The sequence below is a fragment of the Tamandua tetradactyla genome, chromosome 3, assembly GCF_023851605.1.
Source record: "Tamandua tetradactyla isolate mTamTet1 chromosome 3, mTamTet1.pri, whole genome shotgun sequence".
Taxonomy (NCBI): domain Eukaryota; kingdom Metazoa; phylum Chordata; class Mammalia; order Pilosa; family Myrmecophagidae; genus Tamandua; species Tamandua tetradactyla.
In genome coordinates, this window is record NC_135329.1 from 141,787,369 (window position 1) to 141,813,059 (window position 25,691).

General features: G+C 38.0%; 1 protein-coding gene and 1 long non-coding RNA gene across 6 annotated transcripts in view; one reads left to right on the plus strand and one right to left on the minus strand.

Annotated features, from left to right (window-relative positions):
- The window catches only part of MYO3B (myosin IIIB), a 510,258-nt gene that overhangs the window by 61,420 nt on the left and 423,147 nt on the right, over positions 1-25,691 (plus strand). The gene's annotated exons all lie outside the window — the stretch shown is intronic.
- On the minus strand, positions 1,544-25,520 carry LOC143677743 (uncharacterized). Of its 5 annotated transcripts, none has more exons than XR_013172847.1 (3): positions 25,370-25,520; positions 24,585-24,687; positions 1,544-1,867 (listed from the first exon to the last, which is right to left on the minus strand). It is a non-coding gene; the product is annotated as an uncharacterized LOC143677743 (long non-coding RNA). The 5 variants fall into 5 exon arrangements; XR_013172846.1 differs by having other exon boundaries at positions 1,544-1,870; XR_013172842.1 differs by lacking the exon at positions 1,544-1,867 and adding an exon at positions 6,312-6,486.

The window sequence follows — 25,691 nt, forward strand, 5'->3', positions numbered from 1 at the left end:
TGACCAAGCTTAAGATTCAATGCCGTAGTTTGGAAAATGTGGGGAAATCTGCCTGTCTGTTGGTCCTGCCTTGGTGGGTCATCTTGGTCCGGCACAGCTCACCAGTCTCCTAATAGCTGCAAAGAAGAAACTGAAAATACATTACACCTTTACCTTGATGATGACATACTTCCCTGGACATCATTTTCCTCTCCTGGCTCCACCCTTCACTGCCCTCTTTCCCAAAGTTGGCACTCCTATGTCTATTAAAAAGATAAAACATACCCATCTGTAACTAAAAACGTATATCAACAATGAAGTAATTCATTGATTTGGTTATAATATGCTGACTAGAAAGAGGTTAGAAAAAGTCAATGGCTCTGGCACGAAATTGCAATTGAGGAAAGAATGACCCAAGGGAAAACAGTTTGCCAAATGAATCTGGCAAAACGCAAGAGCTTCATAATTAAAGTCATTTCCTTTCTTTAGAAATGTGTGTAAATAGTGCCTACTTACAAATGAATTGTGGTGATGCTTGGAATTAATTTATCCAATAATTTGATAAATATCCGTTGATCACTTACTATGGCTAGGCACTGTATCAGGCATAGTACTGAAGAAAACAAAGTCTCTGTCCTCATGGACCTTACATTCTAGAGAATGGAGAAATAAAATAAACAAGCATATTTAGTATTCCGGGTGCCGATAGATGCCTGTCTGAAGAAAAAAAAAAGTGGGATAAGGGAAACAGAGTGACAGCTGGGATGGGGTTTGCTATCACATAAAGTACTCAGAATAAGCCTCTGCAATCAGGTCAAAGGAAAAGCTTAAATAAGGGAAAGGCAATGATGTCTGAGAGGTAACTGGGAATAAATCATGTAGGATCTTGTAGGCTACTCTAACGAATTTTTAATATTCTTTGAACAACATGGAAGCCATTAGGGGATTGAGCAAGGAAGTGACAAGAACTGACTTAAGTTTAAAGGAATCTTCTGAATACTAAGTGGATAATGGAGTAGTGGTGGTGGCGGTGGGGATGAGAGTGGAAGCAGGGAGACAAGATAAGAAGCTTTTGTGATAGTCCAGATAGGGGAGAATGGCAGCATGGACTAAGGTGGAGATGGTGAGAAGTGGTTGGATCATGGATATAATCTGAAGGGAGAGCTGAATGGAGAGCTGAGGGATTGGCTATAGGATATGAGAGAAGGAGGATATAAGGAAAAGTTCAAGGTTTTGGCTTGAGCAACTGGAAAATAGGTGTCACTACTTTCAAGGTGGGGACAAATGTGGGAGGTGCTGACTTGATAGGGGTTAGGGCAGGAATCCAAGATTCCATTTAGCTATTAAGTTTGAGATGCAAGTTTGTCATCAAAGTAGGAAATCGAGTAGGCAGTTGTGTTAATTGAGGTTAGTAGTATCATTAAATAAACCTGGAAATAGAGGAGGAATAAGTTTGGGGGAAATGAGTGAGGAGATGGTTAAAAATAAGGAGGCCAAGTAACATAGAGTTTTAGAATCAACTTTGGTTATTTAATGCTGCATAACAAAGAATGCTGACAATTAGTAGCTTAAAAAAATTTATGATTCTCCATGATTCTGTAGGTCAGAAATTCAGGCAGGGCATGGCTAGATGGTTTTTCTGCTTCACACAATGTCAGCTGGAGCCATTCTCTGGACAGTTGGGCTGGGCTGGAAGATCCAGAAGGTCTTCACTTTCCTGTCTGGGTGGTCCTCCAAATGGTCTCCTGTCTCCCCTGACTGCTCAAAGCATGTTGGTTGCAAGGTAGAAGGACTTTGAGGAAGGAACACTCTAGTGCACAGAAACAGAAACTCCAGATCTCTTCAAGGCTGATCCTTGGAAGTTATTCAGCATCACTTCTGCAGCATTCTACTGATTGCAATAAGTCAAAGGGTCTGTACAGATTTAAGGGAAGGGAAGTAGACTCCCACTTTTTCAAGGGTGGAGTGGGGAGAATTTGTGGCCATCTTGAATCCACCACCCAGACACTTTTGGGTTTGAATCCTACATCTGCTAGTTGTGTGACCTTGGGTAAGTTCTCTGAACTCTCCTAGCTGAGATAATATGAACATATTTGGGCTGCTTGAGGGCAACAGATGATATGGCACAATACTCTGGCCTGTAGTAGGTATTCAATAAAAAGTAGCTATAATTATTACTACTATCACACACATTTAAAGGATAAATACAATGAAAATTTGGAAGAGAACATTTGTTGTATTTGACATTCTTAAGAGATTATCAGTGACTGCCCAGTTTTGGAAGAGAATAGTAGTGGGGTAAAGAACAAAAGCCTGTGGCAAAGGTTAAGCTGTAAATGGATTTGAGGGCAGTGAGGGCAGCCTGGCAGTGCAAGAGGGGATGGAGGCTGGTGTGAGGGAAAGGCAGGTTGAGCCGAAGGGGCAAGTGGAGAGGTAGAAAATTCAAGAGATGTGAGAGGGGATAATTGATGGGGGCAGGATTTTAAAAGCCTTCTTAGGATTTCATAGAAGTATATTTAGAATGCGGTGATTATGGACTAGAAAGTGGCTGGGGTTTGCTTTTATAACTGACCTTATCTCCTTATTTAATTTTCTTTCCTGCTTATAGAGGGCACTTGTCCTCACCCTCCAACTCTCCTTCTGTTTGGAGACCAACACTTAAAGAACAGTAGCCGCCCTAGATTTTTAAGTCTTGGCCTCATTTTCAGAGCTCCATGAATCCTTAAACTATAAATCACATGATGACAGACTCCAAAAGTCTGAAAAGGTTCATGCATTCCAAAAATGTTCTAAAAGAAAGCACTTTTTTCTGTATAACTTGGAAAGTAAATGTTAAAAAAAAAAAAAACCCTAAATCATATGTGAATTGGAAGTAATCATAGCATGGCTAGGGCCAAAAATCAGCAAATTAGAGTTGCTAGGACCACAGCCAGGAACCCAGGTTCCCATGCCAAGGGGTGGGTGATCCCAGAAGCGGAAGGCTGTTAAGGTCAGAAGGCACATGCCCTGCCAGGAGAGGTGGAGGAGCTGGTCAGAGCTAGGGTCCAATCAGTAGCTTCAAGGTGGACAGAGAAAACGAGAGTTAATGGACTTACACCCTCTGGTTGGATTCCAGTCCAGGTGATGCCAGACTTTATTGCTTAAAGAAAATCTGTGGCCCTACTAGAGGTTTTACTTTTAGTTTCCATGCCAATACCTTGATTCTTCTCTTCTCTGTAGTTAGGAGTGACTCATCACTCCATCACTTGGCACATTCTAAAAAATATTTAAGGCTATTGACAAAAAGCCAACCATGTAACACGATGAAAATACACGAAGGAAGGAATTTTGCATGAATTAAAATTATTTGGGCAGGCCACGGTGGCTCAGCAGGCAGACTTCTCGCTTACCACGCCGGAAACCTGGGTTTAATGGCCAGTGCCTGCCCATGTAAAAAAATAAAATAAAATTGTGCATTTCAAAAGTTTTGATATAATAAAACATATTTCAGTTTCCTTCAGTCTTATAGTCATCTAATTTGAAAGATATATGAAACAGGTAAATGATGTGTATAAGGGAGTATCAAATATACAATACTCAGGTGAAAAGAAAATATTTGCTGCATATGTAACTATTCCAATTTGCTAGCTGCTGGAATGCAATCTACCAGAAATAGAATATCTTTTGAAAGGAGGAATTTATTAAATTGCAAGTTTATAGTTCTAAGGCTGTGCAAGTTTATAACAATGTCTAAATTAAGGCACCAACAAGAGGTTACCTTAACTCAAGAAAGGCCAATGAAGTTCAGGGTTCTTTCACAGCTGAAAAGCCACATGGGAAACCTGACAATGTCTTCTGGCTTTCTCTCCAGGCTTCTTGTTTCATGACGCTCCCCCAGGGGAGAGCGTCTTTCATCTCCAAAGGTCTCTGGTTGTGTGGACTCTTGTGGTTCTTGTGGCTCTCTCCAAAATATTTCATTTTTTAAAGGGTTCCAGTAAACTAATCATTCCACTTGGAGTGGGTGGAGTCACATCTCCCTCTAATTAATACCCACAACTGGGCGAGTCACATCTCCGTGGAGATAATCTAATCAAAATTTCCAATTTACATTATTGAATAGGGATTTTTTAAAAAGGTCACTCCCACAAGATTGGATTATGATTAAGACATGGCTTTTTGAGGGAATATAATCCTTTCTAACCAACACAATAACATTAAAAAAATGAATACCCATAGTATAAATAAGTAAGAAAAAGACAGTTCAACTGAAAAGATACAAAGGGTAGAAATTGACAAAAAGGTACTCAAATTTCTCAAATCACTATATATGCGAATCAAGAAAATGTAAAATAAACTAATAACGGGACATACTGCATTTGTCTCATATGTGTGCTTAAGGTTAACTGACTCTTAGAGAGGTTGGAATTGGACAACTCTGCCCGAGTTAAGGATGAAAGCAAACGGGGAACCTGCTCTTTCCTCGGGTGCTCGCATGTCTCCCTGCTTCTTCACGTGTGGGATTTCCTCTATATTGAATGTGAGTCTGCTGCTGAGAGATGTGTATTTCTTCTGGAGCTTAAGAGAGAGCCGGACGGGGGGAAACTGGCTGGATTGACTTTATTTAGTGTGTTGGTCTCCAAAAAGGCACATTCCTAAAAAATCTTAAAAGGTAATTTTGACTATACATAGTTTCCACCTTACCACTTTAGAATTCACTTCCCAAGTAACATGTGATTTTGTTATTCCATTTTTCTTTCACTTACAAAAGCTGATAAGTGATGGCAAGACTGGCATAGACTAACAGTGATGGAGAGAATGTGGAGAAACAAGCATATTGCTCTTGATGGGAATATAAACTGCCTTTTGGAAAAGCAATTTAACAGTATCTCTCAAAGTGTGAAGAAAAATACACTTGGCGCAACAATTCTACTCTTGGAAATCCACTCTAGACAAACCACATAAGCTAATTGAGGTGAATGTACAAAAATGCTCATTGCAGCATTTTTTTTGTATGAGGAAAAATTAGAAATAACTTAAATACCATCAGTAGGGAATGACTAAAGAGCTACAATATACACATTCTATGGTATATAGAATGTGTGTCCATGAAAAAGAATGTGGCAGATCCGTATGTCCTGATATAGAAAAAAAAATTAAATTAGTCGTTCTCAAATTTTAGCTTACATTAGAATCACCTAGAGGACCTGTTAAAACGCAGATTGCTGGGCCCCTCCCCAAGAGTTTCCGATTTAGTAGATGTGGTGGGGGGAGAGGAGAGGCAAGGATTTGTATTTTTAAACAAGTTCCAAGTGATAGTGATGCTGCTGATCTGGGATTCACACGTTGAGAACCAGTGATCCAAAACACAGTGTTCAACGAAAAAGATCCAGCTGCAGATTATTATAAACAGCATGGTTCCATTTACCCTAAGAACCCTGCGTATTTGAATGGACTCATGGGAAGGGGCTTAGAGGATATGCATCAAACGGTCAATAGCACTTCTTTCTGAGGAAGGGTGGGGTTTCTGCTTTGATTTTATACTTCTGATTGTTTAAATCTTTTACACCAGTGATACATTTATGTATTACTTATGTTAAAGAGAGAAACTGCAAAAACAGGAAGATAGCAAGCTCTTTTTGTCCTACCATCAGAACCAATAAGTCGGTTCATTAGTTTTAAGAGAAATAGGACTAGAGCTGGGATGAGAAAGACTGATGACGAGTAGGTTGGCAGAGCAATCGAATTAAAAGTTTTCACTTTGGACTGTGCTGATATCCCAGACTCTGGACGTATGTCTGGCTTAGATCTGCAAGACCTGTTTACTTCCCTCTCAGATTTTGGATATGACTTTTCTATCCCTTGACCTTAATCTCAGTGCTGTTTAAACCTGTAATATCTACCAACTTCCACAGTTTAGGCTTCTGTCCTTGCTTCTCTGCGTGTGCTGGTGGCCCTCATAGCTTGACAGTCCCTGCTAGAGCCGCCATTTGTGTTCCTTTCAGGTCACGTAGGATCACTGGGATGGTAGCACAGGTAGGACTCGGTGGTGGAGGTGCTGGGATGGTGTTGAAGTGTGGGGTACATCCAAAGAACCCAGAAATTCCTTACACTGTGTGATCTTGCAAACATGATATATTGATGCTCTTCGGTGTCACTACGAAATTTTGAAATTGCTAATAATCCTAATGAGAATTTTAGCTACAAAGAAGTCAAATGTAATGAGTTCTTGCTTTGTGCTCAGCATTAGCCCTAATAGTACAATAAGAGCTGTGACCCAAAGGAAAGAGGGTACTCAACAAGAGAGCCACAAATCACAACCAGCCATTGCATGAGGAAAGATACACTTTGGTATCTATCATTGTTTATTTCCTCAGCCTTTCTTTGGTCGAATTTGTATGGTAAAGGTGAGAGAAGAGAAAGAAACATATATTACTCTAAATACTACATTGCTCCACATTGAGGGGTCACATCACCCTTCGCAGTTCATGCAGCATATCCACATGTGCTATGCTAGGCAATCCTCAGACCCTGAAAGGAAATGCATTTATTTTACAAATATGAAAACTGAAGCCCATAAAGATTCTTACTAAGTAGCAGATTTAGAATTCACATCCAGGTTTTGTAACCTCAAATTCAATTTCAAGAGTTCAGAAATGAGAAAAGACCTCCTTTCTCCTCAGGGTATTTTAGTATTTGCTACTGAAGTAAATAAATGGGTAGAACACAGTGAATGTTAAAAGTGGTGAACGTGTTTTAGCTCTAAAGCCTCTAATTGGAAAGTGGCATAATCTTAAAAGAAATGTTTTCTTTTTTCCTCAATAATGCATGTATTTCCTTTCAGTACCATGGAATCATATAGGTAGCTCATAAATCTCTTGAATAAAGGCCTCGAGTGCCTACAGATATAGATAAATCACACTGAGAGGATGCTGAACCATGAAATGATTCTGTTAACATGTCATCTGTCTAGAATATATTTTCAAATCTCCAACAGAAGGGTCTAAATAATGAAAGGAGGTGGCCTAGCAAAGTTCATACCATGATATTTGATACTTTCAACCTGTTCCGTCTGCTGCCTCTGCCTAAAGAGGTAAGTCTGGCCTGGTGCACAGAGTGAAACATAGCCTAACATTGGCAGTCATTGGAATTAGCCATTTTAACATCCAAAGAACCCAGAAATTCCTTATGCTGTGTGATCTTGCAAACATGATATATTGATGCTCTCTGTCTGGTGTCATTATGAAATTTTGAAAATTGCTAAAAATCCTAATGAGAATTTTAGCTACAAAGAAGTCAAATTTAATGAGTTCTTGCTTTGTGCTCAGCACTAGCCCTAATGGTACAATAAGATTCCAAAGCTTCCCCCCAAATATCTTTTGTTTTCAAGTTACTATGAACGTAGTCTCAGAATTTGAGGTGAAGACTAGTAGGTGTCACTGTTTGTGCCCCGACTTCAGTATATAACCATGTGTCTAGTAACTGCAGAAGCCAGGTGACTGGTGAGAGACTGTTCTTTTCCTACAATTTATCTTAATGCCACTAGCACAATGACTTATCTATCTCCTTTTCCATGTGGGGACAGAGGAAAACAGTTTTACTATTGACTTGGTCCATGGGAATATGATTGGTCAGTGGTTCTCAAAGTGTGGTCCCTGGGTCAGAGTATTGGCATCACCTGGGAACTTGTTAGAAATGCAAATTATAAGGCCCTACCCTAAACCTACAGAATCAGAAACTCTGGAGGAGGGGCCAGTGAGCTGCAGTTTAACAAGCCCTCCAGGTGATTCTGATGTCCCTAAGCTTGAGAACTAACTGGGATGGGTCATTCCTGGTTGGCTCCTTTTTAATTCCTCTGCCACAGCCTTGGTGCAGGTCCTCATTAACCCCCACCTGGATCATTGGAGTAGAATCCACTGATCTTCTGCCTCCAGACTCAGCAACTCCAATCCAATTGCCACATCATTGTCAGTCTTCTTAATGAAATAGTGATTTTTTGCTTCCAGTGGACACTCATTACTTTATCTAGAGGGATCCCAAATTTTCCCCTTTTATTCCACTTACCCATAAGGAAAAGGCTGAGGCAATGAACGCAGTAAGACCATACTAATATTCAGGGTATTGGGGGTGGGTGGGTATAGTGGGTAGTAACCATTATGGGGATGAGCATTGGGTAAACTATGCTACTCTCTCTCCCTTTTCTTTTATAGGGGTGGTATGATGTGTATGTATGTGTTTCCCTTGGGATCAACTTTATTTGCCATCCAAGACTTAAGATAAAAAATCCAAGATTCAGAGATGGGTCTCCAGGAAGGATACAAAGAGGTTGTATCCCGCTTTTGTTGTCTGAAGACTGCTTGGAACCAGGCAAAAGGAGTCCTTTGAGCTCTTTGAAGTCTGGCCCATCTCACCCAATGACCATTGTAGGGTTTGAGGCCAAAGCCTTAGTTGGTAATTAACAGATTGGTTTAGTTTGTAGCACCCTTTCTGCATTTCTGTCTTGGGAACGAGAAGCAAAGTTAGGGAATTGAAAATTCTGGGATTCTCAGTCCTTGCTGTATATTATCCCCAAAGGGTAGAATTTCCTTCTTTCTTTGAACACCTCAGTGACCCACATACGTCCACAGGATGAAGTCCACATCTCTTGCTCAGCCTGCAAGGCCCTTCATATTCTAGATCCTATTTATTTTCTCTTGACATTGACCAAATGCACCATGCTGTCCAGCTATATGTAATATAGTCTATGTATGTCTAAAGAAGACATATTCTTTCACGGTTCTTTACAGTTTTTACTTATCTGTCCTTAGCCTGGAATTCTCATTCCCCTCTGGCTTTCACATACTCCCATCTTCCACATTCTACCTTGGTCCCTGCTACTGTCTATCTGGTAACCATCCTTCAAAACTTAGCTCATATGTCACCTCCCTTATGAAGTCTTCAAACCCATCAGTCAGGTTTGAACTCTTGGGTACATTCATCACATAATGTTGGCCTAACAAAACTAAGCCCAATCGCCTGGGCCATGCTGGTAATAAGATGCTTGGGCCTCCAATGTTCTGGAGCAGCTAGAAGGAAAAGTCTGAGATGATGGTATGGTAGCCCATGACAAACTCTTGGATCTGTCCTGTAACTACTTGTTGAAGATTGCTCTGAAAATTATATTGCTCTTTTTTTTTCTTTGCTTTGTATATATGTTATATTATATAGTTTTAAAAAAAAGTTAAAAAAAAAAAAAAAGAGGCTTGGGGACCCCACTCCAAATAGAGAGGAAGACTGGCAAAGCCATAGATCATGCTGGGCCAATCAGATTTCCTCTCTTGGAAAGGTTAACTAAGAGGCCTAGCAGGTCATTCCAATTGGTGGCATGCACATGAGCTGAAAGTCTGGGAAGAGTTGGGGCTGGATGGTCATATTGGACCAATATCAGGATGGTTAAGCAGAGAAAGGGAAAGGAGACAGCAGGGTGGGGAAGGGAGAGAAACACTCCAAGCTGACTCTTTAGGGGTTAGTGAGACAACATGGTCCAGGGATACTATCAAAATTTCTTTCCTTTCCTATTCCTAGCCTGGCTCACTTGAGGCTAGTCTGAATATAATTTTGTGTTCTTGAATTCATAGTGCTGCAGGCTGGAGTTTTTTTTTTTTTACATGGGCAGGCACCGGGAATCTAACCCGGGTCCTCTGGCATCACAGGCAAGCATTCCTGCCTGCTGAGCCACCATGGTCTGCCCAGTAAAACTCCTTTTGAGTATAACCTGCTGTTTTAAGCAGGTGTCTATTCATTGCAACCAGGAGAGCTTTGACTGGCAGCTCTCTGTGAGTTTTCTGAGGGGAAGGCACAGGATTTTACTCTTTGTATCATCAATACCATACAGTACAGTGCCTACAATACAGATGAGCATTAATTGATACTCAATAAATATTGGATGAATGAACCAACAGTAGGCACAAGGGATGGGGCAGAATACCCAGGAATCAAAACTGAAAGGCATAAGAGTGGGGAGAAAAGACTGACAACAAAGGGGTCAAGGAAACTTTTTGGAGTGATAGAAATGACATATATCTTAATTCTGGTGGTGGTTACATACTATATATGTTTGCTAACATGCACAGACATGGACACCTGAAAAGGGTGAATTTTACTGCATGTAAATTATAACTCAATAAATTGCACTTTAAAAAAGGAAATCAATTAAAAAGAAAAAAGGCAGAAAGCAAACTAAAATGAGTTTTTCTCCACAATATATTAATTTCCTACTAAAGAACCTCAGCAGATTTTTATGCATAGTTTTACTCAATTCTCCTTTTTTTCTCTTGTGACCTTAGGATCTGGATAATAGAGATACTGTCCGTGGTACATGATAATGCTTTTTGGCATGCTTGTCATTGTTCAAAATGTTATAAAATGGTAATATTTCTCTAATTTACAGTTCTGGGTAGTGTTAGAAAGAAAAAATTATGTTCAAAGAGAAATAAGTCCATATACCTGAGTTCCAGCTTCTGCTAGATCCTTATTTAATATTATTGCCTGGTTACTATTTGATTTGAGAGCTTTAAACAATATTGGTTATATCCCACACCAGCACCCCTATATTTAATCACTGGTTTATGGGCTAATTAACAATAACAGCAACAACGTATTAAAAAGTTGCTGTGGTCAAATGCTTTTGTCAAGTTCTGTTTTAAACAAAGTAAAAATGTTCCTTTATTTCAAGACTTTCCAGTGTCTTAGAATAGAGTCCATCAAGTGAGATGCTGAATGTTGCAAATGTCTCAGATTGTCAATCCAGTTTCATTTACAATTTACAGATGTTTCCATCTTCACACCCCTCTGCGTTGAAACTTAATTTCATTGAGTCATTACTGTTTCTGTTACTATTCCATGTATGCTATGCCCCACATACTGTGTGGATGAATTAATTTTATTTTGTTTTATTTTAGAAAGAGATGGAGGTAGGGCCACTTGAAGTTCTTATGCATGTTTATGCCAAATGACACACACATGAACTGAGTATGAGCTTTTTAAAAAATATGAGCTTGTTAAAAAATAAGTATGAGCTTGAAAGGTGGACTTGTCAAAGCATGAATAGTTTTCCTGCTTTTTGTTTTGCCTTCTGAGGTATGTTTATTAAGAAATTGTTTCGTGTTTTGCAGAGACACATATTACAATAAAACTGGTAAGGTCTTTGCAAAAAAAAAAAAGAGAAATAAAAGACACAAACTAAGCAAGGTTTTTGGCATTCTGTGGGGTTGGAAGAAACTATCACCTTCAATTGTATTTATGGTTTGTTCACAGAGTAAACAAACAAAACAACAAAAATTAGCTCCTTCTGAGTGATCAGCTTATAGTTAGTTACAATGACTGTGGACATTTAAAATATTCTCTATCAATTTTTTAATAGCAGAATTTTGTAAAATGTACTAAATCTGAGCTGTTCTTCTCTCTGCAAAGAGCGAGGATCTTGGCGACACATTTCAGCATTTCTCCAGGATAGCCAGTGTCACCTCATGGAAGGGGTCATTCACAGAGCATTTCTGAATTTTATTCTTCAAATAATGATTGCCACTCTGGATAAATGAAGTCAGACAAAGAGTTTGTACAGATTTCCCACCTATGCCCAGTGCCTAGAAAGAGACTTTTCACCTACTCAGGAGTGGGTAATGTAGAAACCAGCTTGGGTCCAAGTACTGAATGAATTATTTCTAGTGTGACCCATTAATATGGCCAATGAATGGGTAACTCAGAGAACCTTGGAACAATATGAATGGGTCCTCTGTTACTTGTAGACTAATGCACAAAACCCCAAGCTATATTAATTCTGTTCTCATGATGAACTAAAGAGCCTTCTAGAGTAGAACATATGTGCTTACAAGTTATCTAAGAAATTCCACTTCAGTAAAATGAGGTTGCTTAACTTTCCCAACATCATAATTGTGAAGTATGTTGCTATAACACAGCTGTAAATTTGTGAGTAAGCACATATGGTCAATTATTACTCATTACATCATTATTAGGGTGCAAAGTGATGACCATGATAAAAGCAGCTAGGAGTATTCAGTCTCTCACAGGTGAATAACGTAATGCCTATCCAATATAACAAATTTATTACCTTTCTGGTGAGTATAATTCTTTGACATCTATTTCCTTTTTTAGCAGCAGTTTCCTGTGTAAATTTCACCAGCAGAAAAGGAATCAAAATCTTGTGATACAAAAGGGATTGCTTTAGCTTTTTACCTTACTTATTTGTTAGTTGATTTGGATCATAATTCTGGCTTCCAGTTTCTGTATTTTCTAGTCTAAAAGGGGAGAATTTTTCAGTGAGACCCCTTCCCAGATGTGGGCCATTTCATGCATTACATAGTGAATGGGCTCCCAAGGTAAATTATTACTCTTCAAAACCTGCTGCTCAGGCAGGCAAGGACAGCTGAGATACAGAGAGCACCACTTCTGTTTTGCTGTAGTGGAAAATTTCCTACTGGCAAGGTCAGCACTGGGAGCTAGGTGTCATCAAGCAGCACCTGGAGAGAGCTGAATGAAACCTTGTGTTGTCTCATGGTTAGGTGAGCATTGAAAATTCAGGGCTCCAGGTGCACCCAGAATCCCATTTTACCTTAGGTTTGGGGGCTTCGTATGTATGTATACTCTGTCCTAAGGATTGATGTTATTAATCACATTATTACTAGTGTGTTTTTAGAGCATATTATGCTCTAAATAGGATTTCCTAGAAGCTGAAATTTAATGGTGTTTTTCATCGATCACACCTGTCCAGTGACATTCTCAATCTCTCCATCTCTTGGACAATCAAATTCTATGACTGGGGAGGTGTAGAGGGGGAGGAGGAAGTGGGGAAGGGGAAAAGGGAGAGAAGGAAAGAGAGTCATTAAATCAATGTATTGGGGGGTGCAAGGGTAGCTCAGTGGTAGAATTCTCACCTGCAATGCAGGAAACCCAGGTTCAAGTACCCGTCCATGCACTTCCCCAAAAACAAACATACAAACAAGCAAGCAAAACAAACAAAGATAAAACCAAATAAACAAAATCCATTAAATGGTGCTGCAATAATGGGATACTCACATGGAAAAATAATGAAATGTGACCCTATCATACAGCATACAAAAAAAAGGTAAATCAATATATCAATTGCCGGTTTTCAAAGTGATTCTTTGATTTTGCATAATGTAACTTATATAAGGGTAATTGTTGTGGCTGAATGTGATTGTACAAAGAACTCACTGGGTACTGCTTTCACAAATGAAAGCAGGTCAGAGGAAAATATGTCCTTTATAAATGGCTTTATCTATTCATTCAGTTTAAGAAACCATTTCTTTTGGGCTGGTGATTTAAGCATAGCTCTGCTGAGGATTAGGAATTTTTTTTCCAGTATTGTTTTATCTGATTAATATATACTAACTGCAAAAAATCAAATATTACACAAATGTATGTCTTACAAAGAAGGAAAGCCTGCCATAATCCTATTCTTCAGAGAGTACTGCTGTCAACAGTTTGCACATTTTCCCAGATATTTTCCATACAGAACACACACACACACACACACACACACACATGCACATTTCTGAAATTTGCTCCCTTCTCCCTCGGCATTTTAGGAGAAACGCATTTTTGGAGAAAATTTTCTGATCTGCCACAATAGAAATGAACTTTTCTTTATATTAGATTTTTCAAATTCTGTTTGTGTACCAGGGATAGATTAAGACAGAGGCATTTCCAATGCCTATTTATCTTCATATATCCAAAGTCCCTGAGACACCATGGATGCTTTATTAGAAAGATTTAGAAAGAATTAACTGCAGTACTAGGCTTTTTGCTACAGAATGGGCTTCCAATGCACAGAGCATTACAATTATTTAGAAACAATCTGTAGCCTTGGAAACAATATGGCAGCAGTGACATCAGCAGCAATTATGTATAATTTTTATCCCCTGTTTATCACCAAGGTAACCAGAGCAGGTTTCCCTGCTTGAAATTTTAAGAATGCTGTAGTCCTATAGAAGACAAGGATGTAGGAAAAAACATATACTTAGAATCCCTACTACAATTCATTCCATTTCCCTTATAAAACAGATCTTTGAAGTAGCAATAGAATGCATTTATTTTTGGCAACAACTGCAAGCTTTTGAAACTATTAAATGAATTCCAAATATCCTGAATACTAAAAAGAATTCATTATAGTATTTAAATTTTATAACGCTCTTTCCTGTTAGACTATTTCTTCTTGCTTTCAACAGCAGTTATGGGACATACGTTTTTACAGAAGAAAGGAGACAAGTGGAATGTGCTTTATAAAACTGACACGAACAGGCTTATTCCTGAAACCAATTACCCCTAAGCTACAAACCTCTCCTAACAATAACCATAATTGCCTCTTTCTGGGTTGAAAGGTTCTGGTTAGTTTTCTATTCAGGGTTAGATGTGAGGAGGCTGCAGCTGGGCAAGGTACCATGAGTCAGAAATGATAGTTGAAGTGGGACATTATATTTGGATTTGGGGTCGTTCCTGATAAGTTTGCACAGAAAATCAGATTGTACAATGTTTCTGAACAAATGAATGACTGGATTAATGAAAAGACGCATAGATGTGCATCACTGTGCATTATTGCAAAGTACATGTTTCCTCAGTTCTCCAAAAGTCTCTTTGACTCTGCAGCTGAGCTGGATTATTTTTTGTGTTTTGTGTTGCAAATATCCTAAGTTTGTGGCCTGTCTTGTAACATTGTTTATGGTATTTATTATTGTGCTGAAAAATTTAATTTTAGTGTGATCAAATTTTCCAATCTTTCCTTTTTGGGTGTGCTTTTTTTATATTGTGGAAAAAATTTCCTACATTAAAATCATAAAGTTATTTTCCTATACTTTTTCTGCAGGTTTCAAAGTTTTAAATTCTCATATAAGGGCTTTAATTCATCCAGAATTTTAAAAATTTTGTATATGATGTCAAGGAGAAATCTAATATAATTCTTTTTACATGGAAAGTCGCTTGTTCCAAGATCATTTATTGATTAATCTCTTCCCCACAGATTTATAATATCATAAATCTCCACATACCTAGTTCTTATGACTATGTAGATCGGTTCTGGGCTCTGTATTCTGTTCTATTGGTCTATTTGACAACCCCTGTTTGAATACCACACAGTTTGAATTATTATGCTTTGATAATAATTATTGATATTGTAAGGCAAACCCCCTGTGATAAGCCAGGCCATTACCCTAGTCCAAGTTTGAAGATGGGTGACTATAACTTCCGAAGCAGCTAATAAGCATTATAAAGGAAAAGGCTATGTTCCTCCACAGTTGTCTTCTTTCTCATGGAATCGCACCTGAGGTTCAATGATCTTGGCAGCCCCAGCAAAGTTAAATGCCTCTAAGTCTCAGGAACCTAAAACTGGGAATGAATATCTGTCAATAATCCTTCTACGCTGGCTTTTGAGTTCTTGCTGGGTCAGTATTAGGGCCATATCTGTACCTGTGTTGTGCAGTCTGGAATGTTTCTCATTTACGTCTGCTTAGAGATTTTCCATGGACAAATTTGGTCAGAATCACTGCATTCTTCCTCTCCCTCTTCCTTTCCTCCACGGGTTCAAAAAATTTTATGGCTATTCTTAGCCTTCTACTTTCTCATATGAATTTTAGGAACAGTGTGTCAAGTTCTTTGAACAATCCTATTGGGAATTTGTTTGAGATTGCATAAATTCAAGAGTAATTTGGGGGTAATCAACTTCTTTTAGATATTTAGTGTTTCCAGCATCAAAATGGCACAGCTCTCCTTTAATTTAGATCTTCTTTTATGTCCTCCAATTCAGTTTTATCCTTTTTCCATAAATGTCTTGCACATTTAAAAAATGATTTATTCGTAGATGCTTAATTTTTATTGCTAATATAAACGGTACTTTTTCTTATTAGCTCTAATACTTATTAGCTCTAATATTTATTCATATCTTGCAGTATATTGAATAGAAGTGATGATAGTGGCCGTCTGTCTTATTTCTCACTTTAAGGAAATGCTTCAATGTTCACACAAATCTTATTTGTCTATAATTTTTTTCAGTTTGCTAAGAGCCTTTTAAAAATCATGAATAAGTCCTGAATTTTAGCAAATGCTTCTTAAACATTTATTGAGATCATATATTTTTCTATTTTAATTTATTAAGATGATGAGTTGTCTCAGTTGCTCTTCTTATAATAAACCATCCTTGCATTCCTAAGATACACTCAACATAGTGATAACGTATTTAATTTTAAATACATTCCTGGAGTTCTTGCTAATATCTTCTTTGAAATTTTTGCATCTCTATTTATGAATAAGACTGGCCTAGAAATTTCTCTCTCATTTTGTCCTACCTGGTTTAGTATCAAGGTTTACCAGCTTCACAAAACAAGTTTGTTCCTTCCCTTCTTGGGAACAATTTACATAAAATAGGTAATATATTCTGGTAAAAATTGCTTGTAAGATTATCTGGTTCTGGGGTGGTTTTATGAGTACATTATTAATTACTGAATCTTTAGGTCTAACAAAAACTTTCTTTTATTTTTGCATCATTTTTGGAGAGTTATATTTTCTGAGAAAATCATTCATGGTAGGTTCTGGTTTGAAACTATTGTGTACCCCAAGAAAGCCATTTTCTTTCAATCATGATCTAATCTTGTGGGGCAGCCATGCTCTATAATCCCTATTCAATATTGTAAGGTGGAACCTTTCAATTAGATTGTTTCCATGAAGATGTGACACACCCAATTGTGGGTGTGGCCTTATGATTAGATGGAGATGTGACTCCACCCTTCCAAGATGGGTCTTGATTAGTTTACTAGAGTCCTTTAAAAGGGGAAACATTTTGGAGAAAGCTTAGACACAGATGTTTGGAAATGCAGAATCCCCAGGAGATGCCAGGAACTCATAACTGACATAGACACAGACATCTGGAAGTGCTTGGAGTGCCTACCGGGAAAGCAGATGCCTAGAAACATACATTTGGAGATGCAGAGCCCAGAAGATATTGCCATGTGCTTACCCATGAGATGTTAAACAAGCCAGAACCCAGAGTTTTGCCCCAGAGAAGCTAAGTGAAGGCCCACAGATGCTTAGAGAGGAAGCCACTGGAACCAGAAGCTGGAAGTAATGGAACTGGAGCAAGGACCAGCAGATGCCAGCCATGTGCCTTCCCATGTGACAGACATTGACCTTTCTTGAGTCAAGGTATCTCTCTTAGGATGCCTTAGCTTGGACATTTCTATGGCCTTAGAACTGTAAACTTGAAATAAATTCCCCTTATAAAAGCCATTCCATTTCTGGTATATTGCATTCTGGCAGCTCTAGCCAACTAAAACATGGTGCATAAAGTATTTAAATGTATTGGCAGAAAGTTGTTCATTGTATTTTCTGATAACTGTTTAAATTCTCAACTGTACTTAGATTGCTTTTTCATTCTAAATAGTAATTCTAAATAATGTTTGTGCCATCTCTATTTTTCTTGACCAGTCTTCAGAGAAGTTTACCTATTTTATTTTATTTTTTTTTACATGGGGAGGCACCAGGAATTGAACTCGGGTCCTCTGGCTTGGCAGGCGAGCATTCTTGCCTGCTGAGCCACACTGTGGCCCACCCAAGTTTATCTATTTCACTGATCTTTTTACTGCCCCTTTCCTCTTCTCCTTTTGGGAATTTGATGATAAGAATGTTAGGTTTTGGGAGATTGTCCTACCAATCACTAAGGTTCTGTTTGTTTTCTTTTTTCAATATTTTTTTCTCTTTATTTTTCAGATTGAATAATTTATGCTGATTTAACTTTAAGTTCAGTCCTTCCTCTGTCATCTCTATTCTGCTTTTTAGCCCTTATAGGGCATTTTAAAATTTGATTATTGGTTTCTTCTGTTCTGTAATTTCCATTTGATTCTTCTTTATATTTTCTATTTCTTTGTTGAGAGTTTTTAATTGTTTCATTTGTTCCAGAGGGTATGCCCTTATGTGTTTAGAATATTTTTATAGTACCCATTTTAAAAATCTTTATCAGACATTCCAAAATCTGTGTCATCTTGGTATTGACATAGATTGCCTTTTCCCATGTGAATTGAGATTTTCCTGTTTCTTTGTAGGCTGAGTAATTTTAGATTGTATGCTAGACATTTGGAATATGATGTTATAGATCCTGAATGATATTTAAACCTTATGGAGAATGTTGATATTTTTATTTTCTTAAGCAATTAGCCTGGTTGATTTCAGGCTACAAGTTCCTTCCAGCCTTCTGCAGTTTGTGATTTTAATATCAGTTTCATTTTTAAAACCCGTACAGTGCTCTTCAGATCTTACCAGTTAGTGCACCACCCAGTGGACAATCCAGGACCTTGGCAGTGGGCATCTCTCAGTTCAGTTCTTAAAGTTTTGGGTATGCTGTTTAAGATCTGATCCCTACATGTGCAGCTTGAAAGTAAGCCCAGTTCATAAACATCTTTATGGGTTTGCTTTTCTAAGCTTTTCCCTGTCCACATTCTCCATAATACTGTCTGATCCCTGCGGCTTCCCTTTTCGGTCTTCCAGAAAGAAATCTGAGGATTTATTTACCTTACTCTGCTGCATACTTTCTATGACTGCAACCATGTCTGGGGCCAAGAAGACAGAGAGGAAAAAAAAAAAAAGGAACGTGGGTTCACCCTATACTTTGGGGACCACAGCTCCTCTGACCATGGAGAAAAGTTCCTTTCCCTTAGAGATTTAGGCTCCTGTTGTTATCAGGAGGTCTCTTTCTTACTTCTCAAATTTGAGCTATTTAAGAATTGTCCTGCAGGTTTCTCTGTCCATGCCTTGAATATCCACTTCCTGGTTTTAGAATGCCTGGGGACAAGACTGAAGGATGCTGGAGGGAAAAAAAATGATAAATTCACTGCCAATTTGATAGTACTTAGAATTCTGGTCTTTTTCACTAATCCACCAACTTCTATTTACTTTTCAGAATCCTCAATTAACTGTTCCATGCATTTTGTCCAAGTTTTATAGCTACTTTCAGTAAGCAATATAAGGCAGAGTGCTTTTACTCCATCTTGCTCAGAATTGGGACCTATAGGTTTTTTTAAAGAACAGTTTTTTGTTTGATCAATCCTATTATTTCTGTTTTCTACTTCATCAATTTCTGTGCTTTTTCAGAAAACATCCTTTTATGCTATTTTCTTTGGGCTTATCTTGTACTTTTTCCTGTAACCTTGAATGGAAGACTTAGCTCAATCTTTCTTTTACCCCCTAATATATATATATGTATACACACACATGCACACACATAATATTTTATAAAATTTCTTAGAAATAATTCTTTTGCCAGATCTCACAATTTTGGAAATGTAGAATTCCATAGTTAGTACTAAGTAGTACCCATTTTCTATTTTTATAATTTTCTTTGACTTATAAATTATCAGTGCTTTATTCTTGCAAACAGTTTTTTATATTTAAAATAATTAATTTCTAATTGCACTGTAGTTAAAGACTGTGGTTAGATTTGCACTGTGGTTTGTAACTTCAATTTCTAATTATTTACTGGGAATTTGTGACCCAGTCGATGGTCAATTTTTTAAAATAATTCAGGTATGCTAGAAAAGAATGTGGACTCTTTAATGATAAGGAGCAAGGTCTTATATGTTACCATCAAATTAAACTTGTTAAAAAGTCTCACACTGATTTGGATTGATCAATTTCTCCTGGTAATTCTTTCCCTTTTTTATGAGTACAGAATTATTATTTATTATTGATGAATAGTTCCATTTGTCACAATGTAATCTCATTAATTTTACTATACTAACTTAGTATTTGTTAGTATTTGCCTAATACCTTTTAAATCCCCCTTCTTTCGACATTTTCGTATCAATGCGCTTTAGGTGTTTTTTTTTTTAACTTTTTAAATTGTGTAATATAACATATATACAAAGCAAAGAAAGAGAAAAGCAGTAGTTTTCAGAGCATTCTACAACAAGTAGTTACAGGACACATCCCAGAGTTTGTCATGGGCCACCATACTATCATCTCAGATTTTTTCTTCCAATTGCTACAGAATATGAGTCTAGAAGAAATAAATATTTTTTTATCATTACAAACTGACTTTCCCCCCCTTTTTTTGTGATAAATAGCATCTATACAAAAAAGCAATAAATTTCAAAGCACAGCACAACAATTAGAACAGATTTCAGAGTTTGGTATGAGTTACAATTCCACAACTTTAGGTTTTTACTTCTGGCTGCTCTAAGATACTGGAAACTAAAAGAAATATCAATTTAATAATTCAGCAGTCATATTCATTTGTTAAACACCACCTTCTCTGTATAGCTCCACCATCACCTTTGATCTTTCTATCCCTCTCCTTAAGGGTGTTTGGACTATGGTCATTCTAACTTTTTCATGTCAGAAGGGACTGTCAATAATACAGGGTAGGGAGATGGAACTAGCTGATGCTCTGGAGAGGCTGGGCCCTCTAGGTTTCAGGACTTATCTGGTCCAGGGAGACATCTGGAGGTTGTAGGTTTCTGGAAAGTTACCCTAGTACATGGAACCCTTGTGGAATCTTATATATTGCCCTAGATTGCTCTTTAGGATTGGCTGGAATGGTTTTGATTGGGATTTGGCAAGTTATGATAGGTAGAAATGTCTAATTAAAGCTTTCATAAGAGTGACCTCCAGACTATCCTCTCATCTCTATTTGAACACTCTCAGCCGAGGTATGGTTTTAAAATAACATACTGCTGGATTAAAAAGAAAAATCTATCATAGACTCTGACTTTTTTATTTTGTTTAAGCTCATGATTTCTGATACCTTTGGACTCATTTTTTCCCTTTAATTTTGTGCTTTCTATTTACAATGTTTTCATTTTTTTTCTTTTTCTTTATTATGCATTCTATTGTATTGATTGAGTCTCTTCATTTCTTCCTTTTATTTCTCTTCTCTATCATTTGGAAATTATACATTAAGTTTACAATACTTTAATGGTTACCCTGAAATTCTTAACATACTATCTTGATCTAACAAAATCTAAGGTTAATCTGTATCTTTACTCCCTAAACAGTAGAAGGACTTTAAAAACATTCTCTTTATAAATCTCTCAAGTCTCCCATGTATTTTATTTATACCTTATTCTAATGTCCCCTTCCCTGAATTAGTTATTGCTATTATCATTTTTAAAAATGTACCTATTTTACATATTTTTATTTAATATAGCTTCTTTTATCCTATTTTTTAATTCAAGTTCTTAAATAGTTTCTTTTAGAGTCTTTTAGTATTATACTCTTTAAGCCTTTATCTTTCAAAATTATCTTTATTTCTTCTTTATTATAAAATATCTTCACTTTTGAAAAATAAGTTTGCTGGGTGTGGAATTCTATGCTGAGAGTTCTTTTCCCTCAGCATGTTGAAGATGTATGTGCTGGTTTGAAGATGTTGTATACTCCAGAAAAGCCATGTTTTCTTAACTCTGATTCAATATTGTGGGGTAGAACTCTTGAGTAGATTGTTTGCATGGAGATATGGCACACTGTGACCTTTTGATTAGATGGAGATGTGACTCCATTCATTTATGGGGGTGTTGATTAATTTAGTGGAGTCCTTTAAAAGGGGAAACATTTTGGAGACAGTTCAGAGTCAACAGAGACATAATAGACATTTGGAGATGCATGGAGTGCTAGCAGAGAGAGCCGACACCAAGACACAGATGTTTGGAGATGCACAGCCCAGCAGACATCACCATGCGCCTTTCCTTGATATGCTAAACAAGCCAGAACCAAGAGTTGTGTCCTGGAGGAGCTAAGTGAAGGCTCACAGATGCTTCAAGAGGAAACCACTGGCATCAGAAGCTGGAAGGAATGGAATCGGGAACAAGGACCAGCAGATGCCAGCCACATGCCCTCCCATGTGACAGATATCAGCCTTTCTTGAGTCAAGGTATCTTTTTCTGGATGCATTAGTTTGGACATTTCTATGGCCTTAGAACTATATACCTGGAACTTAACAAATTCCCTTAAAAGCCATTCCATCTCTGGCATATTGCATTCTGGCAGCAATTAGCAAACATACAATATAGAATGCTGGCCTCTTTTGTTTCTAACGCTAAGTCTACTTTGCTATTCCTTCAGAAGAAATCAGTCTCTTTAGATTTCCTCTGTTTTTAGTTTAGTTTTGTTTTCTGTAGATTGAGAATGATTGAGTGAATTTTTTTTTAACTCATCTTGATAGAGATCCATTCTGTTCCTTCAGTTTGAAAATGTATCTTAATTCTTGAAAATTTTCAGCCATTGTCATTTCAGATATTCTCTCTCTCCCATTTTGTTTTTATCTCTCTTGCTGGACCTATTCTACTCCATTGTTCATGTCTCTTAACTCCATTTTAATATATTCCATTTATTTGTCTGCTAATTTCTGGATTATTTATTCAACTCCATCTCCCAGTTTGCTGTTCTCTTTTCAGCTATATCTAATTGCTATTTAATATTGAGTTTTTAATTGCAATAACTGTATTTTTCATTTCTAGAGTTCTGTGATGTTATTTTTCTAGTTTCTCTGTTCTTTTCTTAAAGTACCCTATTTCTTCATTAAACTGAAGTCTATTTCATTACTTTTCTCTTTAATCATTTAAAATACTTATTTTATTTCTAATCCTTTTCAGATAGTCTATTATTTCTTTGATTTTTTTGGGGGGGGGGTGTGGGGTATCAGTTTGCAGGCTGCCAGAATGCAGTGTATCAGAACTGGAATGGCTTTTAAAAAGGGGAATTTAATAAGTTACAAGTTTACAGTTCTAAGCCTAAAAAAAATGTCCAAAGTGAGGCATCCAGGGAAAGATACCTTTATTCAAGGAAGGTCAACGGGTCAGGAACCCCTCTGACAGCTGGGTAGTCATGTAAGTTTCATCTGCTGGTCCCTTACTCCTGGGTTACATTGCTTTCAGCCTCTGTTCCTGTGGGGGTTCCTCACTTTGCTTCTCTGGGGCTGGCCTTCATGTCTTGGCTTCCCCTGGCTCTTTCCAGGTTCTGGCTTGCTTAACATCTTATGACAACATCTGTTTGGTTCCAAGCACCTCCAAACACATGTGTCTCTGTTCTCCAAGTGTTGGGATCTGTGTCAGCTCTGCTATGAATTTCCTGTTGGCTCTCTCTCTTCAAAATATTTCCTCTTTTAAAGGACTGCAGTAAACTAATCATGACCCACCTGGAATAGATGGAGTCACATCTCCATCTAATCAAAAGGTCATACCTACAATTGGGTGTGCCACATCTCCATGTAAATATTGTAATCAGAAGTTTCCATCTACAGTTTGGAATCAGAATTAAAAGAAATGGCTGCCCCCACAACATTGTATCAGTATTAAAACATGGCTTTTCTGGGGCACACAATAGTTTTAAACCAGCATAGTGGGAGCAGGGTATAAAATCCCCCATTTGCTATGTTTGCTTCCTTTCATCCTTAGATCATTTCATTGTATGACTGTATTTTTTTATCATGAGATCTTGTTTAAAGGTGATTGTATTTTCTGTGGAAATCTTGTATGATCTTGGGTTACGGTGTATTGCCACAGAGCAAATTTGCATTTGGTTCTGACATGTGCCCTAAGATTTCACCAGTTCAGTACTAGTTTTATATTAATTTCTTATTTGGACATTTTTTTCTACATTTTACTACCACATATGGTAAAGGCATGGAGTTTTATTTTCCAACCCAGAGTCCAGTCAGAGATAGGGTTCCTTGTTGTTCCTTGGGTGGAGTTTTGCTAGACCTTCACTGAGGAGATAGCCCTCCTCCTAGGTCCTGGTTTTATGTGTTGGTTTCACCTCCCACTGGGCCAATGTCCCATCTCCTACCTTTCATGAGATTAAAAAGCAAAACAAAACAAAAAAACTAGACCCTAAAACCCCCCAGTAGGGCCTATAACAGGATCTCATATTCTCTTGGGGGCACTTCACAGATAGTCCATGAGCTCTATTGTTTTGAATGCTTTAAATTCCTACTTTTTCTTGTACCCAGGGATTTTCCTTTATTTCCTTTTAAGCTCATGTGTGTTTAAAGCTTTTAAAATTATATTTTATCCAGCATTTAAAAATACTTTAAGTGATGTGAGGTGGTCTTCCTTATCTGGATATGTATGAATGCAGAGGGCTTCTTTTGCCCCTCTAGACTTGAGCCCAGAAGGTCAAAAGGCCTTCTCACTTCCTTTTTCCAAGGATGCTATGTATCTTCTGGCCTTGAACCTTGAAATCTTATATTCTGAAAGCAAAGTGAGGCACAACAGACCATCCCAAGAGAAAGTGAAAGTCATTTTCCCTAAACCTTAGGCTAGGCTTTCACACCTGCTCTATGTCTTTTTCTCCCTGAAACCCACTCTGCACCTCCTAAAACAATAGGCTTCAATTTTTGGAGGGGGATCCAAGCCCATAGGAGCCTGCTGAGAATCATATAACCCTCTTCCTAGAAAAGAAATAAAATTTTGCCTGTTGATTTAAAAAGTTATGGATGTGCTGAAGCTCATCCAGAGCTCTCAGTTAAGAACATTTATTATAGGCTCTCCTCAGGTGAGGGATCAGCCTACATGGGAGACTGGCCCTGAGCCCTTTTTTCATGTACAATTTTGATCCTAATTCCCTTTCTGAGTACTTACCCTGATGAGCAGAATGCTGAACTACGACAGTGGAGTGACGAAAAGAAAAAAACTGATCCAAAGTGGAAGAGATCTCTAAGGGCCACCCATGTACAAGCTGGAGCTGAAATAGAAGTTGTTAAGATATTACTTGTCTGTCTGCATAACCACTGGTGCTTAATGTTACAGTTCAGGGATGGGAACATTCTGGGTATTTGGAGTGCCCAGTGCAGCCATTAGTGGAAGACAGAGTAGTGTGGAACAAGTGTCAAACCACCAGAGGAGTGTTCAGATGGGTTTTCCAGTAGGAACTACCTGGAAGTTTCCACATCAGTGCAGACCTGCCACAGAAGACCCTCATTATCCAGGCAATGGGAAACTATAAAATGGCCTTAGGTGGGATTAAAAACAGGCTACTGAACTGAGCTGAGTCCTGTAACCAGGCAGGCATGAGGGTCTTCATGGACTCTGAACCCACTCTTCATAACCCAAAGGAGCACACAGCATTTCCACAAATTGGTCTCTTGCACATTGAATAAGGGCTGATTTGGTAAGCTGCTGGAATGCAATATAACAGAAATGGATCGGCCTTTACAAAGGGGATTTACTAAGTTAAAAGTTTACAATTCTAAGTCCATGAAATGTCCGAATTAAGGCATGCAGAGAAAAATAGCATCTGGGATTTCTCTGTCACATGGGAAGGCACATAGTGATGTCTGCTGTCCGCTCCTGGCTTCTAGTTTTAAATGGTTCTCAGATCCTGTTTCCAAGGCTTTCTTTCTAAGTGTCTATAGGTCCTTACTTACTTTCTCTGAGGCAGACTCTGGGTTTCATCTCTTATCTTAGCATCTCCAAACATCTGTACTAGGTTTCATCCCTCTGCTCTCTGTGTCAGCTCTGAGTTCTCTCACATAAAGGGCTCCAGGAAAGGATTAAGACCCACCTTGAATTGGTGGGGTCACATCTCCATGGAAACAGCCTAATTCATCCCACCCACAATTGGGTGGCTCACATCTCCATGGAAACAAACTAATCAAGATGTTCCACCCAAGAACAGGTCTGTTCCCACAAGATTGGATTAAAAGAACATGGCTTTTCTGGGGTATATAACAGCTTCGAACCAACACA